Genomic DNA, 21,125 nt, shown 5'->3' on the forward strand with positions numbered 1-21,125 from the left:
GAAATATCCAGGATCCAGCAACTCAATGTTAAAAACAACATAACTTCCAAGCTAGAATTTCTGTATTAAAACTATGTTATTTAGACTGTGGGTTACAGAAGGTTTATACAGTTACATGCCCTTTAAATGTATAACACGTTCTTAAAGTGTCACTGTCGTTTAATTTTTTTTTGCAGAAATCAATAGTACAGGTGATTTTAAGAAACTTTGTAATTGGGTTTATTAGCCGAAAAATGCATTTTTATAATGAAAAAGCAGTTTGAAGCTCTCCCCTCTCTAGATAGGGGAGGGGTGGAGGGAGATGAGGCTACAGCTACCGCTACATCACTGGGCTATCTCCTCTAAAGTCAGCACTGACCTCTGAATAGCCGCTTTCACACAGTTCCACACTGTGTAATCCTTTGTTCTCTGCTCTTTGCTGCCGACTAATCTCCCTCCTTCCTCCTCCCCCTCCCCTCTCCATAGAACAGACGACTGATGTAAAAGAGTCAAGATTTCCCGATAATAAGCAGTGGATGAGAGAGAGGAGGGGAAGGGTGGACCTGGGGAAAGTCTTTTTGAATGCAGATAATGGCATATTTGCCTAATAAATCCAATTACAAAGTTTCTTAAAATCGGCTGTACTATTGATTTCTGCAGAAAAATGAAACGACAGTGACACTTTAATCAACACTGAATTACTGGATTCCCAGTTTTTTGTTTCTTGTTTAAGTTAAAGAGCCCTTTAAGGGTATGTTCCCACTACAAAATATGCAGCAGAATTTCGCCTGTCCCATAGTCTCAATGATACTCTCAAATGAAAGTATCGGGCCTCCACTTGAAATTCCGGAATGAGAACATACCCTTATTATGGAAGTCAGTTGAGATCACAGATCACAGATCCCCCTAGTACAAAAGCCTATATCTGGGCCCTAACTAGAGCTAACTTTATTTTTGACAATTTTTGTATTGAAACTATGTGTAAAACAAAAATCAAGGATTCAGTTCTATAATGAGGCACCCTCTGAATATAGCATGATAATTATGATAGGTCCCCGGTTAAAACTATGGTAGTTGTAAATTGGACCCAGACTAGATGCTATTGTAACACTTTCAGTAGGCGACTAAAATGTTGAATGTGACTGTGTCTCTGCCTGCGGAATAAAGTGAATACTCCTGCCTCTAAGTGAAGCAATTCATTAATAACTCCCATTGGCTACATGTTTCATAATATTGTTTAGTTATGTCTACAACAGTATTGAAAGATAAATGTTTTAAATAAAAAGAAAGAAAAACATATAAAAAAAAAACTATAAAAAGGATCAACTGTCAAGACAAAGCACAACCTTGATTCGCAGTGACGTGTACTTCTTACTATCCACAGGCGTACCTGCTGCGTATTCTGGTGGCAGTGACCATGATATCTTTATGTAGTGCTCAGTGTGTGATGGAGCAAAATGCCAAAAGTAATTTTAATAATCATCATAAACATACAAGCTATCTTCCTCACAAACAAGGTGAGTAGTGAAGTGTTGTTTGGTTTCACTTCTATAAATTGAACTTTTAGTATAATATGTTTCCACTATCTTGTCATCTAGGTAAAAGTGTTTTGTATCACTAGGGTATATGATGACAATAAGCTAGGCAGTACTAGTCTGTAGGGTTTGATACTGCCATGTGGAAACAATCCATGCAAAAAGTGGTAGTGTTGTGATAATGACATATAGCTGTGTGGCCCTGTTGACTGTAGGGAGGTATATTAGCTGCACAGGCTATGTGATACTACATGGCAGTTATAGCAGCTATATGGCAGCATGGAGGTTACATACTACTGCAAGCAATACAATGCTACTTTGTAAAATTGATGTTAATCAATGTTACTATATAGCAGGGGTACTCAACAACTTTTAGTGAAGGTCCACTTACCGGGGTCTTTTGTCAGGTGAAGGTCCGAGCTGAACATCAGTAGGATTTTGTTTTGTTTGGTTTTGTTGCTATACACAAACGTTGTTGAACTATTTACATACAGAATTGCTGCTTATTAGTGGGAAAACTGTCATTTTCTCTCTCTCACAGCCCTTTAAAATTAAGTACACAGGGGGTGACTGCCTTAGTAGTATATAGCTCCCCCTGTAGTATATAGCTCCCCTGTGTGCTCTCCCAATGTAGTATATAGCTTTCCCACTGTAGTATATAGCCCCCCTGTACGCTCTCCCCCTGTAGTATATAGCCTCCTGTGCACTCTCCCCCTGTAGTATATAGCTCCCCTGTGCTCTCTCCCAGTATATAGCTCCCCTGTGCTCTCTCCCAGTATATAGCCCCCCTGTGCTCTCTCCTAGTATATAGCCCCCTGTGCTCTCTCCCAGTATATAGCCCCCCTGTGCTCTCTCCCTCTGTATATAGACCCCCTGTGCTCTCTCCCACTATATAGCCCCCCTGTGCTCTCTCCCAATATATAACCCCCCTGTGCTCTCTCCCAGTATATAGCCCCCCTGTGCGCTCTCCTTCTGTATAAAGCCCCCCTGTGCGCTCTCCCCCTGTATATAGCCCCACCGGTGCTTTCTGCCCCTGTGCTCTCTACCCCTGTATATAGCCCCCCTGTGCTCTCTACCCCTGTATATAGCCCCCCTGTGCTCTCTACCCCTGTATATAGCCCCCCTGTGCTCTCTATCCCTGTATATAGCCCCCCTGTGCTCCCTCCCCTGTATATAGCCCCCTGTGCGCTCTCCCCCTCCCATATAGTATAAAAAAAAAAAACCACTTATACTCACCTAAGTCCTGCGCGTCCTCTTCTCTTCCTCCTGTGGCCACACTGCAGCGGTCACTAGAGGCCGCTCTCCCCGCCGGCGCAGGAACGTCACTCAGCGCCGACACCAGAGGGGGAGCGCGGCCTCTTGTGACCGCTGCGGCCAGTGAGAGGTGACTGACAGGGAGGGAGCCAATGGCTTCCCCTCTGTCAGTGCCGCTGCTGCCGCTCGGTATCTATGAGCGCTCGTTACGAGCGCTCATAGATACTTTCTGTACAGGGAGCAGCGCCGGGGTCCGGACAGCTTTCATGATATAACGTGTGCACTTCAGATGTTGGAGGAAGAGTACAGTACAGTAATAATAATAGGGGTCACATTGTTGTGTAGTAAAGACACATCATGGTGATAAATCATATCTTAACTACAACTACTTGAAGCCAGTTGGATGTGGACAGCGATGTGGACTTTGTGTACAATTTAAAAAAAACAGTGTGTAAGGTAAAATTATCTTTGTAAAGGCTCTATTACACCAAGCGATTATTGGCTGTTACGGCCGATAATTTCATGGTGTAATAGCTAGTTTTAAAAGGCAACGATCAGCCGACATGCACAATGTCGGCTGATCCTTGTCTTTCAACATGTTGAAAAAAGCTCAACAATAATGACAGTCTGCTAGCCACCGCTCCGCACAGTCCCCTATGGGCTCTTCCTGCAGCTCCCCACATGTAATATCGGCGGCAGGGAGCAGGGAATGAGGAACAAGCGAGCACTCATCAGACAGGTTGTCACTTTCTTGCTCCTCCTGATCGCCCCATGTAATAGGGCCCTTAGTTGTTAGTGATGTCCTTGTCTTCTTTCATGTATGAGGCTATGTTCAGACGGCGTAAGAGACCGGCCGACCCGGCCGGGTCACAGAACGGCCGCTCTCTGCAAAGATCATCCCGGCCGGTACTTAAGTACAGGCCGGATGATCTTTCCGGCTGCAGTGATCTGATGTGGGCGCATCAGCGCGTGCCCGCATCAGAACTTCCCATAGCACACAATGAAGTAAGAGGCCGGAGATTAACCCCCCCCCCCCCCTAAAAACACTTAAAATCATCCCACATGATTCAATAGTTGTCAGAGAAATAGCTAAACAACCAACTCCCTAGCCTGTAAATACTGAGACACTCTCTGGTATAGAACAATACAACAAATCTAACTGGTACTGTATAAATACACAATTCTCCCTATAAATACCAATAAAGTGCTAATGCATATACAATCCAAAAGAACCCAAAAATGTATATAAATATAAGTATGTACAATAATAATAAGGTGCTGGGGATATGTATCAAACAAAATGCAATAAAGTGCTAAACAAGTGCTACACTATCAGGGAGAAAAGCACAGTATATCACCAGTGACCATGAGAACACCAGAGAGCCTCCAGGCTGGGAGACCGAACCCCACGCGTTCCGTCCACTAACTGGACTTTCTCAAGGGTCAGTTTGTGGACGGTACGCGTGGGATCCTGTCTCCCGGCCTGGAGGCTCTCTGAGGACACCCGGGAGCGTGGGCAGGTAAGTATATATGTTTTTTTATTTACTGTATACTTTCATTGGCTACAAACCATGCTCCTCGGCAGATGATGATTTTTCAACATGTTGAAAGAAAACGATGATTGGCATCTTGGGTGATTGTTGTCTGTATTACACTGAGTGATATCTGCCCAAATCATCCTGATTGGGCAGATAATTGCCCCATGTAATAGAGTCTTAAATGTTTCCAGTTTTAACTACTTTAGCTATAGTGAAACATTCTCAGCTTTCTAATGTACTTTGTATTTGACCCTTGAGAAAGTCCAGTTAGTGGACGGAACGCGTGGGGTTCAGTCTCCCAGCCTGGAGGCTCTCTGGTGTTCTCATGGTCACTGGTGATATACTGTGCTTTTCTCCCTGATAGTGTAGCACTTGTTTAGCACTTTATTGCATTTTGTTTGATACTTATCCCCAGCACCTTATTATTATTGTACATACTTATATTTATATACATTTTTGGGTTCTTTTGGATTGTATATGCATTAGCACTTTATTGGTATTTATAGGGAGAATTGTGTATTTATACAGTACCAGTTAGATTTGTTGTATTGTTCTATACCAGAGAGTGTCTCAGTATTTACAGGCTAGGGAGTTGGTTGTTTAGCTATTTCTCTGACAACTATTGAATCATGTGGGATGATTTTAAGTGTTTTTAGGGGGGGGGGGGGTTAATCATGTTTGGCCATTATTTGTATTTGTGATCTTCAATAAACTATGTATTTTGTTATGATTATTACGGTGTGCTTACCGGTGTTTCTATATACCTTTTTTTTGTTTGGTATTATGTCAGTTTTCTATATAGAGGTTTAGCACCCGAAGTAGTTTTATATGGGCTGTGCATCTCTTTCCCTTTGGTTTGTGCAGGTTTTCTGTAATGAATATGGTGGCAGCGGACGAGCGTGCGCCCTCCCATTCCCTTACAGCAGCACGCTGAGCAAGGCAGGATTCCGCGGCAGAGAGGTCTTCCGCGGAATTACGCCGTGTTTACTCAGTGTGAACTGGCCCTTATTGATTTTTGAAAAATGACATTGAAATGATAGTTACACTTAAAAATATTTTTAATCATCGATGGACAGTGTCAACAAGGCGGGGCTTCTCGGCTGTTGAGTCCCCTTTCCCCACCTCGGTGCGACACTGTAATCCATGTCCCCTCCTTGTGACATTAACGGGGAAGCTTAAAAAGCATTTTAAAACATGAAAGGAGACAAGGACATAACTAACCAAGATAATTCTGCAATGTGCAGCAGACGCTGTACCTGATACTACTGGGGACATCATCTATACAAATACGGGTGACAGTATCCCTTTAAACATAGTAATTAGAGATGAGCGAACCTCGAGCATGCTCGAGTCCATCCGAAACCCCAACTTTCGGCATTTGATTAGCGGTGGCTGCTGAAGTTGGATAAAGCCCTAAGGCTATGTGGAAATCATGGATATAGTCATTGGCTGTATCCATGTTTTCCAGACAACCTTAGAGCTTTATCCAAGTTCAGCAGCTCCAGCTAATCAAATGCCAAACGTTCGGGTTCGGATGGACTCAAACCCGAACCCGGTTTGCTCATCTCTAATAGTAATCTATATGTATAACTATAATTACAGCATCCCCGCTGAAAATTTGGGAAAAATTTGGGGCAAACCCACACCAAAAAGTTCTCTGCTACAGAACATCTGCAGCATTACTTCTGCATGTGACCATAACCAGAAAAGAAAATAATTGCAGAATTAATCCATTTCATTTCAGGCTGCCTGAGGGACGGACATTTTTATAAACTAGGACATGAATGGAAAAAAAGTGACTGTACAACCTGCACTTGTTATGCAGAACACATAATATGCTGTGCCAGGTACGCCTGTTACTACTTCATGTAATATTTTCTAAGCAGTAAGGCCACAATTGGCTTTATATCAATATAGTGCTGTTAGTCTAGGTGTTCAGGCAAATCACTCTTATACCAAAGCAAATTTTACCATAAGAAATTATTGAAATGCAGACAATTGGTTCCATAACCCAAAAATAATGATCTTTTTTTTATTCTGAATAACATGTAAAACAGATTAAACAAACATTCAGAAACAGCAGAATATGTGATATTATAAGTTACTGTACAGTAATGGAGAGGATGGGAAACACAAGGACTGACCGAGACTGCAGGGAGCATGAAGGAATGAGCAGGACAGATGTGGGCACACTCTCTGTCTGGGGAGAGTGGGGTTACAGCTATGGAGAGATTACCTCCACAGTCCTGTCCCCTGATGTAAGCCCCAGCCTGAAGTGGATCTGCTATGATTTGGAAGGTGATAGAGACTTCCTGGGTCCGAGTACAGGGCTGTAGACCCCGCTATGCAGACCAAGCCCCTCCCCCACTCGCCCTCCCACCCAGTACATGAAGCTCTTAAACCAAAAGCAATGCTCTTAAACCATGTCACAATTTTGAAAAACTGTGAGCTCTTAAACCAAAACGCTCTTAAACCAAGTTACTCTTAAACCAAGGTACCACTGTGTGTATATATGTGTGTATATATATATATATATATATATATATATACTGTATATATATATATATATATATATATATATATATATACACGTATATTTATATATATTTTTTTCAAGTTGCCCAATTATGACCCAGTCTAGGGAACTGTGTTAGGGCTTTTATTATTATTATTATTACTATTATTATTATTATTTTCATCTTTTTTATTTATATTTTTTTATTATTATTATTTTTATTAATTATTTTTATGGGAGAAGATGTGACCAAAATTCGGCAACGCTGGCTTTGTCTTTTTCCTGATATGTGGTTAATTATGAGGGGTCAATAATACTATACTTTAATGGTTCAAACACTTCTGCATATGTGGCGATCCCCTGCCTGTCAGGTTCATTGGCAACAAATCCAGATTCCTGCCTCCCCCACTCCTTCAGGATGTGCAGTACCTGGCTGCCATGTCTGCAGTAAGATTGTTCAGCATCTTAAGCATCACCCCCTTAGTACTGCAGCCCCTTCATTCTCAAGACCGTGCATGACAAATGATGAGAGCCACTAGAAAGAAAAGTGATTAGTGATTCAGTGTTCATTTTGCAGAAGCTGTTGCTCACACAATGTTAACAGCCAGCTTCCCTTAGTGTACTGTATATTGTGACAAGAAAATCCATTACACAACAGGGGGGTCTCAGAAGAGCAGTGGCAGTGGCAGAGCTTGATCACAGCTGGGGAGCGGGGACCAGGCCTTGGACAGCCCTGCAGTTCCTGATACTAACAGTGGTGGCAGCAGAGAGGCCCACATTGCCCTTTGCTGATGCCACTCAACATATAATAATGGATAGGTAAAATATTATACATTTATTTTAATGAGGTTATATTACAAATTAATATAACTTTATTTGTTACTCTTCAGAGTACCTCTTCAATGGGAATTCACTGAATTGTACAATAGTAAATCTGGTTATGCTAATGCATTTAGTACCTCAGTGAAGGGAAAAGGAATGGCACTCAAATGCTACAGCAGAGGAGTAACTATAGGCAATGGAAATATTGCAGCCAAACCTGTGGGTGGCAGTTTCTACCACAACCATGGTATGGCTATGCATTTAGCATTTATTTAGCATTGCTGTCTTTGGCTATGTTCACACTCAGCAAAATCGGTGGAATCCCACCTGCCTCAGTGTCAAACAGAGTGTCTATAGGAGGGCTTGTGCACCTCCGCAGCTCTCGGCTCAAAGAATTGACATGTCAGGGTGTGCAAGCCCTTCCATAGACACGTTTGACACTTTGACAGGCGTAGCTCTCTGCCGCGGAATTCCGCTGATTTTGCTCAGTGTGAACATAGCCTAATGATGTATTACACAGCACTATCTAGAGGGGGAATCGAGCGCCGAACTGACAGATCAGGGCTTGCTTCCTCTTCGTTCCCCACTTTCTGCCTGTGCTATTACACACACAGACAGCAAGCAGGTAGGAGTCGGGGGTCCTTTGGGACCTGCAGGAAGGGCTGCCCGGATGATCCTTAGATCGCTTGTGCTGTCCACTGAGGTCAGTGACGGTCTGCTGCTGCCACTCCTATTACACAGAGCGACACACAGCAGACCATCACTGTCATTATCATGATTGTCTAACCTGTTGAAAGATCACGATCAGCTGACATTGTGCATGTCAGCTGATTACACCAAATGATTATCAACCGAAATGGCTGGCCAAGTACGGAAGATAATCGTTTGGTGTAATAGGGCCTTTAGAGTTGAGCATAATCATCTATCTTTGCTTTCTTTTAGCTATGCAAAGCCGATTTTGACAGATCCAGAAAATTGTGAAGCAATTCTTAACAAGAACACTTGTAAAGTGGAAGTTAAGCGGAAGGACAACTCCGAAAAAGTCTGTGAAATAGAATCGTGGATTGCGTAAAGCTGCTGTTCCTCAATGTCTATATAAAAGAAAAAAAAAACAGTAGATGGAACATTGTAAACAAAGGGCTTCAGTACAACGTCTTCTGTATTATGGAACAGATTAAACTGAATTGTTATGAATGAATCTTGCTATATTCTGAATGAAATGCTTCAGTTATGTTGCATTATATAAAACTTCAGATATTTCATTATATAAAACTTCCATTCTTACCAATAAACAGCTGTACAAGGCCTTTTTTGCTGGTAAAGTTGTGTTAAAAAAAAAAGAACACAGACAATTTTTTAGGACTGTATTTTGGGTTTAGTTTTCAAGGTATTCATTGTGTAATAACAATGACTTTATTTTTCGGGTCAGTACTGATTCTACGGGTCAGGCTATAAATTCAGCCACTAGGTGTCTCACTTACTTGAAAACTGCAGTTGAGGCTCTGACACTAATGCTATTTGGTCTTCAGTAACTGCAAAAAAAAAAATGCAGGAAGTCATATCAGTTGTCCATCTGCTCTGCCCAGACTGGCCCCTATAAGATGAATGCTAATTCGCCAACAGCCATGCACGCCCCTGTATGCTGCAGCTGAGTAAACTAACTGATCTTCTGGCCTAAGGCAAACATTAGTCCAGCTCTCTGGCTCAGAGTGAAATGCAGAAGCATGAGGAGTGCAATGGGGCAGTGCACTGATTGGCTGAGCGGGACATCCAGCTGGGAATCCCTGAAGCAAGCCGGATCGTGAAGCAGGTAATATATGCTCCGGCCGGTGGGGTGGCTAACGGGGCTCTCACTGACATACTCGCAGCAGGATGCAGTCTTCTCAATCAAAATAACCGGCAAGAGATCCATAGCGGATTTCTAGGCACAATCAACTGATGGGATGTAATTATGCCCACAGCGAAAATGGTCCATACTGGTAATAGCAATACATGAGGAAATATATTTGGTTCCAACAGTTCAACCAAAGAATTATTATAATCTTTTATAAATCAAAAAATCTATAACAATTAAGCCCATTTATCAGCCTGATTGTCAACAGGAAACTTTACCCAGGAAAAAAAACAAAACTGCACCAAATTGATCAACATGGCATATGCTATATAAACTCATCAAAACTCACAACATACTAACACAACTGTAATACATATATGTCAGTATTCAGCAACAAAAGTCCCATAAAAAGTGGAGAAACCACCCCAAGCAGTTTGACCCTCTGCAGAACAAGTCTGCCATAAAGTCTCTGGACAATATGGAACACTTGCATCATTTCTCTGCTTCACATTATGTCACGTCTTTTTACTATGTACACTATGTTAATGACTTCTGGAAAACAATAGGATGATTCACAGATGAATCATAACATATACAACTTATCGCAGCCATTTCCAGAACAAAGTGACATGTACTTCAGGAGATGCTTAATTAAAAGGTACCTCTTTATTCAAAATATTAGATTATACAAGTTTGTAAAAATATTGGCCTATTGCATATTTTAGCACTTTGCACTTTGTATTACTTTTATAAGGCATAATAAAAGATGAAATGTTCCATTACAGACAACTACATTAGCAACAGCAAAATGAATGTTGTACCAGTGGACAACATAGAAAAAGATTACCATGAATTGGATCAAGCACTTGCATACAAATCAATATAACTTTATTCTGAACTACAAAATACAACAGTAAACATAATTAAAGGAGAAGTCCAGCAAAATTTTTTATCAAAGTATTGTATTGCCCCCTAAAATTTATACAAATTACCAATATACACTTATTATGGGAAATGCTTATAAAGTGCTTTTTTCCCTGCAATTACTGCATCAAGGCTTCACTTCCTGGATAAAATGGTGATGTCACGACCTGACTCCCAGAGCTGTGCGGGCTGTGGCTGCTGGAGAGGATGATGGCAGGGGGATTCTCAGTGTCCCTCCAGTGTCCTGTGTCCCTCAGTGTCCCTCTATCATCATCCTCTCCAGCAGCCACAGCCCGCACAGCTCTGGGAGTCGGGTCGTGACCAGTAGCGGTCTTGGGCACCACGCATACCACGCAATTGCGTGGGGCCCCCGACATCCAGGGGGGCCCCGCTCTGGTGCCCAAGACCGCTGCGGCTAACTATGTGCGCTCGTAACGAGCGCACATAGTTAGAGGCAGCAGCGGCACTGACAGGGCAGGAGCCATTGGCTCCCTCCCTGTCAGTTACTCTTGTGGCCGCAGGAAGTGTTTTCCCTGCGGTCACAAGAGGCTGCTCTGTGTCTCTGGTGCCGGCGCTCGAGGCATCACTGGAGCGCCGGTGCCATGACAACGGGAGAGCGGCCTCTTGTGACCGCAGGGGAAACACTTCCCGCGGCCACAAGAGGGAAGAGACGAGAAGAGGAGACGCCGGACCCAGGTGAGTAAGAATGTTTTTTTTTTTTTTTTTTGTGTGTTATATATTTGGGGCCTATATAAACGGGGGGAGCGCACAGGGGGGCTATATAAACGGGGGGAGCGCACAGGGGGGCTATATAAACGGGGGGAGCCCACAGGGGGCTATATAAATGGGAGGAGCGCACAGGGGGCTATATAAACGGGGGGAGCGCACAGGGGGGCTATATAAACGGGGGGAGCGCACAGGGGGCTATATAAACGGGGGGAGCACACAGTAAGGCTATATAAACGGGGGGAGCGCACAGGGGGGCTATATAAACGGGGGAGCGCACAGGGGGGCTATATAAACGGGGGGAGCGCACAGGGGGGCTATATAAACGGGGGGAGCGCACAGGGGGGCTATATAAACGGGGGGAGCGCACAGGGGGGCTATATAAACGGGGGGAGCGCACAGGGGGGCTATATAAACGGGGGGAGCGCACAGGGGGGCTATATAAACGGGGGGAGCGCACAGGGGGGCTATATAAACAGGGGGAGCGCACAGTGGGGCTATATAAACGGGGGAGCGCACAGGGGGGCTATATAAACGGGGGGAGCGCACAGGGGGGCTATATAAACGGGGGGAGCACACAGTGGGGGTCTATATAAACGGGGGAGCGCACAGGGGGGGCTATATAAACAGGAGAGCACACAGGGGGGCTCTATATAAGTGGGGGAGTGCACGGGGGCTATATAAACGGGGGGAGCGCACAGGGGGGCTATATAAACGGGAGCACACAGGGGGCTATATACAAGTGGGGGAGCTCACAGGGGGCTATATACAAGTGGGGGAGCTCACAGGGGGCTATATACAAGTGGGGGAGCTCACAGGGGGGCTATATAAGGGGGAGCACACAGGGGGGCTATATACAAGTGGGGGAGCTCACAGGGAGGCTATATACAAGTGGGGGAGCACACAGGGGGTATATAAAACTGGGGGCAGCACACGGGGTATATACAACTGGGGGCAGCACACGGGGGGTATATACAACTGGGGGGAGCACACGGGGTATATACGACTGGGAGAAGCACACAGGGGGTCTATATAGTATACTGGGGGAGCACACAGGGGGGCTATGTATAACTGGGGGATCACACAGGGGGGCTATGTATAACTGGGGGATCACACAGGTCTATATATAACTGCGGGAGCACACAGGGGGGTCTATATACCACTGGGGACAGCACACAAGAGGTATATACTACTGGGGGCAGCACACAAGTGGTATTTACTACTGTCGGCAGCGCACAAGGGGTCTATATAACTGGGGGCAGCACACAGCGGTCTTAATTACATTGGGACTGCACAGAAGTATATGCCTCACTACTATACTGGGGCACAGAACATACCTAATTATTAAGTGGGAGCACAGGGACACCTTTAATCTGTGGGGGCACAGAGGGGCGTAACTACTATATAGACATAGAGGGGACCTAACTACTGGATGTGTTGGAGTCTAAAATATTTCTCTGACAGATTCTGGAGGGAAGATTACCAGCCGGGAGAAGACTTCAAGGTGGCTCACGCTGGATGGAGAGAGAAAGGAAAAAAAGTAAAAGACGCTGATCAGAGAAGACGCCTCCTGTAAGTCACTGGATGTAACTGCACTCTGTTATAGGGTCTGTAGTGATAGGGGTCATGGTGTGGCAGTATTATGTTATGGCATCATTGGTAATATCTTTCTGTTTTGTTCAGAGCAGTTTTGAGGTGATATGTAATCTCTGTATGGTGGTAGGAGGGTTATAAGAGGACTACTGGGGGGGGCAGCGCATGTTGAGGAGGGTGGGGCATGGGGGGGCCCCAGACATGACTTTGCTTGGGGCCCCAGAAATGCCAAGACCGCCCCTGGTCGTGACATCACCATTTTATCCAGGAAGTGAAGCCTTGATGCAGTAGTAAGTGAAGGGAAAAAAGCAATGTATAAGCATTTACCATAATAAGTGTATATTGGTTATATGTATAACTTTTGGGGGGGCAATACAATATTTTTATAAAAATTTTCACTGGACTTCTCCTTTAAAATCAGAGGTAATCCCAGCATTCATATGTAACACAGACTAGGAAATATCTATATATATGTCATCAGTAATGTTGCAAGGTTCTTAGAGGTGGTAAAAATACTAACATGTCACTCACTGCCAGGGCCGCATCTGCCATGAGGCGAAGTGAAGTCTTCGCCTCAGGCGGCAGCTCATAGGACCTTGCAGGGGGCGGCACTGGCCGCCCCTGCACAGCTAGCGTTCATGCATATATTATATGCCTGACTGCTCACTGACTACAGGAGCAGAGATATCAGCCACAGACTGATGTCTCTGCTTCTGTATGCCTTTTCCGGGGCGTGCCACGCTAATAGCGTACCGCCCACGGAATTTACGTGCAGAAGCAGGGGCTCCAGTGTGATGCCGGACTCCCTGCTCCTGCACTATAGGAGCGCCCCCTGCTGTCAGCTGTGTCTGTGTCCTTATTAGGAGGCAGACACAGCTGACAGGAGGCTCAGAGCAGAGAACTATCAGCCCTCTGCTCTGTGCCATTCACTTCTAGATCGCAGGCTGTGTTAGTGCTGCGATCTAGAAGTGATCTGGAGCAGCCAGTGATGTCTTCCTGGTCAGGCTGCTCCATGAGATCTGTGATCAGCCTGACCAGGAAGCATCCAGGAGAACACAGCAGCAGCAGCAGCGTGGGTTGTGATACTCAGCGTGGGAACGATTGGTGAGGTGAGTAACTGGCCTGTTTGTTTGTTTTTTTTACTTTGCTGAAGATGGGGGGACACAGGGGGGATTATAAGGAGATGGGGGGGGACACAGGGGGGGATTATATGGAGATGGGGAGACACAGGGGGGATTATATGGAGATGGGGGACACAGGGGGGATTATAAGGAGATGGGGGACACAGGGGGGATTATATGGAGATGGGGGGGCACAGGAGGGGATTATATGGAGATGGGGGGCCACAGGGGGGGATCATATGGAGATGGGGGGACATGGGGGGGATTATATGGAGATGGGGGGACACAGGGGGGATTATATGGAGATGGGGGGGCACAGGAGGGGATTATATGGAGATGGGGGGCCACAGGGGGGGATCATATGGAGATGGGGGGACACAGGGGGGATTATATGGAGATGGGGGGGGACACAGGAGGGGATTATATGGAGATGGGGAGACACAGGGGGGATTATATGGAGATGGGGGGCCATAGGGGGGGATCATATGGAGATGGGGGGCCACAGGGGGGGATTATATGGAGATGGGGGGACACAGGGAGGGATTATATGGAGATGGGGGGACACAGTGGGGATTATATGGAGATGGGGGGGGGACACAGGGGGGATTATATGGAGATGGGGGGGGACACAGGGGGGATTATATGGAGATGGGAGGGACACAGGGGGGATTATATGGAGATGGGGGACACACGGAGGGATTATATGGAGATGGGGGGACACAGGAGGGAATATGAGAAGATGGGGAGACACAGGTGGAATTATAAGGAGATGGGGAGACACAGGAGGGAATATGAGAAGATGGGAAAACACAGGTGGAATTATAAGGAGATGGGGAGACACAGGAGGGAATATGAGAAGATGGGGAGACACAGGTGGAATTATAAGGAGATGGGGAGACACAGGAGGGAATATGAGGAGATGGGGGACACGGAGGGCTTATGAGGAGATGGGGAGACACGGGGGATTCTGAGGAGATGGGGGACACGGGGGTTTATGAGGAGATTGGGGACACAGGGATTTTAAGGAGATGGGGGACACAGGGAGGAATATGAGGAGATGGGGGACACAGGGGGGACTGAGGAGATGGGGGATTATGAGGAGATTGGGGGATAGGAGGATTATAGCTACATGGGGACATGGGAGGAAGATTATGACTATATGCGGAGATGGAGGGGATTATAATAGGGGGAATTATTCATATTTGGGCACTATGGATAGGGTATTGTATAAGGGTGAAGAGAGTGTTGGTAAATTGTGGAGCCTAAAATGTCTGTCCGATAGATGCTGCTGGGACAAGTCATGGCTTACAGAAGTCTTCATGATTGAGCCGGATTCGAATGGAGAAGAAGCGAGAAATTGAAAGACTTGAATTGATGAGAGAAGACGTCACCTGTGAGTCACTGGATGTAACTGTACCCTGATCACTATACTGTCACTATGTGGGGGTAATGCTGGACTCTATACGGTAATTTTTTTCAGTAGCAGTACTGGTGGTATTGATCAGTCATTAAGATGGGGTAGTGTGTTCAGGATGTGGTGGTATTTTTCCCTTGTGTAGTGATAATATTGGCGATAATATTTTGTCACTACGGGGTGGTGATATGCAGTCATTATGTAGTGGTATTGGGTTTTTATATGATATTGATCTCAGTTTAGTGGGGGGGGGGGGGGCGCTATTTCAGTTCTCGCCTCAGGCAGCAGAAAAGCTAGAATCGGCCCTGCTCACTGCCATGTAACGTCACATACAATGTAACATAATCCCATATAGAATGTACACTGTAATTACAGCACTATTAGAATGACGCTGCAGTACCAGTCCATATAGGGAGGTAATTTCACCTGTACATAATACCTAAACACATACCACTGCACAATTAATGTATTGCATCCATACAGCCTAATCCACAATGCGTCCTAAGCAAGTCAGTCAAAGGAACCAGTCACCATGTTTTTCCTCTATTAATTATTTGCAATATATACTAGGCACGCAGACCCTGGTCTCCTACCATGTGTTTGTAGCAGTAGGTAATATTATAAAGTGGCCGAAAATAAAGTTTTAAAACTGCTCGCACCATACTTCTAAGTAGCATATTTTTCGGTGAATAATTGGATTTTTCACCCATATTTGGTTTAAGTTTTATTTATGAACCAGAATTCAACAGGCAGATTTTTTTAAATTTTTTTTTTTTACATGTGACTGAGTTTTTGATGTCACTTTTTTCACATACTGTTATTAGAAATCCCTGGGGGACTTCTATATACACAGCACTAATTTCCCATTAAGATCAATGCTGTGTATATAATAGAGCACCGATCCATCAGATCAGTGTTCTATTATTCTGGTCTGCTGCTGGCCAGTGTAACGGATCCCCCCTCCACGATTACATCACAGGTGGAGATCCTTCACTAGACACCAGGAAACAGGGCTGCAAAGGACTTTAAATGTTTGACAGCTGACAGCTCATTTACTCTATAATACATTACAGCACTGATCATGTGCTGTAATGTATTATAGATGTACCTGCAAAAGTTAAACACACACACAAATACATAAATAAATACATAAGCAAATAAGTTAAATAAATAGATTAATTAATTTAAAAAAAATATATAAATAAATAAATATACACATAAAAATACACATATTTGGTATCGACGCGTCTGTAATGACCCCGTCTATTAACCTGTTACATTCATTATCCCGCCCGATTAATGCCATAAAAAAAATAACAAAAACTTAACCAAAATTACATTTTTTGTTAATCCCGCCCCCTAAAAATATAGAAAAAAGCTATCAAAACGTTACATGTACCCAAAAGGTGTACCACTAAAAACGTCAGCTTATGCCACAAAAAAAAGCCCTCAAATTAAAATATTACTGCTCTTACAATATGCAAGACACATACAATTTTTATAGTATAAATGTCATAAACTATATCAAAAGCTATATAAAATGGATATCGCTGTAATTGTACAGACCTGACGAATAACGATAACATGTCATATGTGACGTATAGTAAACGGCGTACAAAAAAAATGATGAAAAACAGCTGCAAAATTTAGTTTTTTATTCGTACCACCTCATAAAAAATTAAATAAAAAATGATCAGGGTGTCATATGTCCCCCTGAATGGTACAGATGGAAACGTCAACTTGTCTTACACAAATATTTTGACACCGCAAGGCCTCTGTGACATGGTATAATGGCTAAAAGAAAAAAAAAAAGGCCCCAAAATTCACCAGGCCGCTGTCATGTCTGCGGCCTGTGGTTGAGTCAGGTAACGCACTAAGGCCGCATATGGGAGATTTCTAGAAACATTGGAATAAGCTGAATGAATATTGAGTTCCATTTCTCAGTTAGTCTTTGCTGTGTTAGAGATGAAAAATGGAGTAAAATGGAATACCTGCCAAAAAAAAGAAAATTTTAAATTTCTCCTCCAATCTTCCTAAATTTCTATGAAACACCTTAAGGGTTAATAAATTTATGAAAGGTTACTTTGAATACTTTGAGGGGTGCAGTTTTTACAGTGGAGAGATTTATGGGGGTAACTAACATACAGGCCCCACAAATCCACTTCAGAACTGAACTGGTCCCTAATAAAAACAGAATTTGAAAATTTCCTGAAAATTTAAAATTTGCTGCAAAATTTCGAAGCCTTCTAACATCCTAACAAGTAAAAGGACGTTCACCAAATGATGTTACCATAAAGCAGACATGTTGTAGATGTTGCAGTAATAATTAGTTAATGTGGCATGACTATTTTCTTAGAACAAGAGAATTTTCAATAAAAAGAAACGCAAATTTTTCAAGTTTTTGTACAAATGTGGGTTTTTTTTTACAAAAAACTACTGAGTGTATCAACCAAAGTATACCACAAACATAAAGAGGAATATGTCACAAAAAACAATCTCAGAATAACCGCGATAGTTAAAAGCATCGCAGAGTTATCACTACATAAAGAGAGACAGGTGAGATTTGAAAAATAGGCCCCGGGCATTAAGGCCAAAACAGGCTGCAAAGGCAAGGGGTTAAAGGAAATAAAATTTAAAGTGGCTTTAGTTGAGAACAAATTTTATAAAAGGGTTGATGTTTTCCTTGTAAAATACAATATACAGTAATATCTCGGTATGTGAACACTTCTGTATCTGAACAAAATCAGGGGAAATAAATGTCAGATGAACTATTGTTCAGCTGACAGTTATTGAGATGTAGGGGAACATCAAGGTTACAGGAGCGGGGATTCCCTTCCTTATGAGGGGAATCCCCATTCTAAATGGGTGTTCCCCGCAGCAGAGATAGAGAGGCAGGAGCGGGTGGCCGTTTCAACTTGCCCACTCCCCACTGCACAGAACAGCTCCTCCAGTCTGTCCCAGCTGCCGGCACCCATCTCCAGGCCGCCTACGCTGAAGCATAGGAGCTGGCAGCCTGGAAAAGGGTCCAGGGAGCTGGGGCAGGCTGGAGCATCTGTTCCCCACAGCAGGGAAATGCGGCACGTTCAAACAGCCGCCCACTCCTGCCTCTCTGTCTCAGCTGTGCGGAACACCCATTTAGATCAAGAATTCCCCTCATAATGAGGGGAATCCCCGCTCCTTTACAGTAATTAGTGTTGCAAGATGCACCGCTTTACACTCTCTGGGCCGGGCACTCTGCAGCTGACCTAGGGAGTCAGGGCCGCCATCTGGGCAATATTGGCAGTACTGTTGTCAGGGGCTCGGCCTATAATGGGGACCAGTGATGCCTCTCACACTGCACTTGTGTTGGTAAGAAGACCTGTCCACAGTGTTTGCCTGTGCCAAGCCTGGGAGCTGCTGCAGAGTGAGGCCGGTCCACGAATAGTGCCGGGGGAGGGGAGGGGCCCAGGATTTTAGGTAGCAGGAATAATTTTTTTTCTTGTTAAACTAAAATCATGGAGCCCTCCCCTCCCCCTGCTCTCTCCCTGGACCAGCCTCAGATCAGCAGCTCCCAGGTTGGGCATAGCTATCTTCTTGCCTGTGCACCCAGGTGACAGGCAGGAAGATGCATAGAGAAGCAGCAGGGCCCCTCCTCTCTCCTGACCCTGCTGTATTGTGGTCTGCCTTCTCCTGTAGTTGTGTATAGACCTGTACAGCTCTCAACAGACTTCACATGTGGATCCCCCTGAAGCTTCCTGTCCTGCATAAAAAGTGTCTCCATATTTGTGTATTATGGCTATATGTGTGTGTTTGTGCATCCCTGTCATGTTTGTGTGATTGTTAGTGCTATAGATGTATACACTGTATGTAATCTGCATGTCTTTGTATCTCTGTAGTGTGTTTGTGTGTGTGTATTTGTGTATCTGTGGGTGAATGTACCTTTGTGTGTGTTTATTTTTCTGGTAGTTCTATAGATGTGTGTATAATCCTGCACAGCAGCACAGGTAACAGATTATAGCTTTGCAATTGGGGCAGCTGATCCCTAACTTACCACTTGCGTGGCCGAGTCGCCCTTTTAAGGGTGAGGGGCTCTGTCTGGAGGGACAGGGACATTAATTGGTGTATCAGGGTAACTTCTGGGATCAACTGCCCTGTTGCAAAGCTATAATCCCTTACCAGTGCAGATACCTGATCATATTCTGGAGGGTCCCATGTTGGATCAAGTGGAACCACTTTCAAAAGATAACCTGGGACGAAGGTGACGGATCAACCGCATTCACCCCGTAATGCTACTAAATGAGCAGTGAGAGATTTTTCATGTCTTTTTTTTACTCCTAGTATTGTTTGGTGATATATTATTTTTCAGACTTTTGTTCTTTTTGGTGTAGCTATACACTTTTTTTTATAGCATACTAAATAAAAGGTATATTTTATTCTCTCTATAAGTGAATCTAGTATATATGTATATGAACATGTGTGTAATTTGCATATTCCTATTTGTGTGTGTGTGTGTGTGTGCATGTATACACTGGTAGATTATAGTGTAATATTGGTGGTCTGGGAGGGCCCACAGCCACTTAAACTGTCCATATTCTATTTCAACCCCCATATGACCATATGACCAGCTGTACCTGTATACTGCCATAATATCACTAGCTGAGCCCGTATACTGCCATAGTATCACTAGCTCTGCCATAATATCACCATCTGTGCCCGTATACTGCCAAAATCTTACCAGCTGTGCCTGTATACTGCCATAATCTTACCAGCTGTGCCGGTATACTACTATAATCCTACCAGCTGTGCCCATATGCTGCCATAATATCACCAGCTGTGCCCGTATACTGCCATAATATCCCTAGCTGTGCTTATATACTGCCATATTATCACCAGCTGTGCCCGTATGTTGCCATAATCTTACCAGCTCTGCCCATATACTGCCGTATCACCAGCTGTGCCCGTATACTTTCATAATATCACTAGCTGTGCTCGTATACTGCCATAATATCTCTAGCTGTGCCGTATACTGCCATATCACCAGCTGTGCCCTTATACTGCCATAATATCACCAGCTGTGCCCATATACTGCCATATCCCCAGCTGTGCCCATATACTGCCGTATCACCACCTGTGCCCATATACTGCTATATCACCAGCTGTGCCCATATACTGCCATAATATGACTAGCTGTGCCCATATACTGCCATAATATTACCAGCTGTGCCTGTATACTGCCATAATATCACCAGCTGTGCCTGTATACTGCCATATCACCTGCCGTGTGTCTTTATGATTTAACTATGAATATATCGTGGTACAATATCTGAGAACTTGGGGCCCCACTTTTACATTTTGCCCAGGGCCACAGATGGCCTAAAACCGGCCCTGGCTATGGTGGTGGACTGTGATGCAGAAGGCTCCTTCACTGTCAGTCACACTTAGAGAGACGTGATAAGGACCAAGGAGTCATCACTACAACATGCAGAGTCTCCACCCTATACCTACATAGAAGTAATTTGCACTTCCTGTTTGAGACTTCCTGTTTTATCCTTAGGGCCCTGTTACAACAACAGATTATCTGACATATTTTTTTTTTAAACGAAAGCCAGGAATGGATTTGAAAAGAGGAGAAATCTCAGTCTTTTCTTTATTACTTGTTCTCTGTTTATAGTCCATTCCTGGCTTTGGCTCGAAAAAAATAATTGTTCAGATAATAGTCCTTGTCCTTATTCTTAGATGATAAGTCACCTTGTGGAATGACCTTTAAAAGCTAAATAAAGACCAGGAGACTGTCTTTTGGTATTTACATTATCCTTTTATATGCTGTAGTTAGAATATAGTCTTGGTATCACAGATCCATCTGTGTACTCATTCGGCATACTGATCTCCTA

General features: G+C 44.1%; 1 long non-coding RNA gene across 1 annotated transcript; it reads left to right on the top strand.

Moving 5' to 3' along the window:
- The first annotated feature begins 1,411 nt into the window (after nt 1-1,411).
- On the top strand, nt 1,412-8,670 carry LOC138799945 (uncharacterized). The gene is made up of 3 exons (XR_011364333.1): nt 1,412-1,496; nt 6,051-6,153; nt 8,586-8,670. It is a non-coding gene; the product is annotated as an uncharacterized lncRNA (long non-coding RNA).
- The last annotated feature ends 12,455 nt before the right edge of the window (nt 8,671-21,125 follow it).

This window comes from Dendropsophus ebraccatus, chromosome 8 (genome assembly GCF_027789765.1).
Source record: "Dendropsophus ebraccatus isolate aDenEbr1 chromosome 8, aDenEbr1.pat, whole genome shotgun sequence".
Taxonomy (NCBI): domain Eukaryota; kingdom Metazoa; phylum Chordata; class Amphibia; order Anura; family Hylidae; genus Dendropsophus; species Dendropsophus ebraccatus.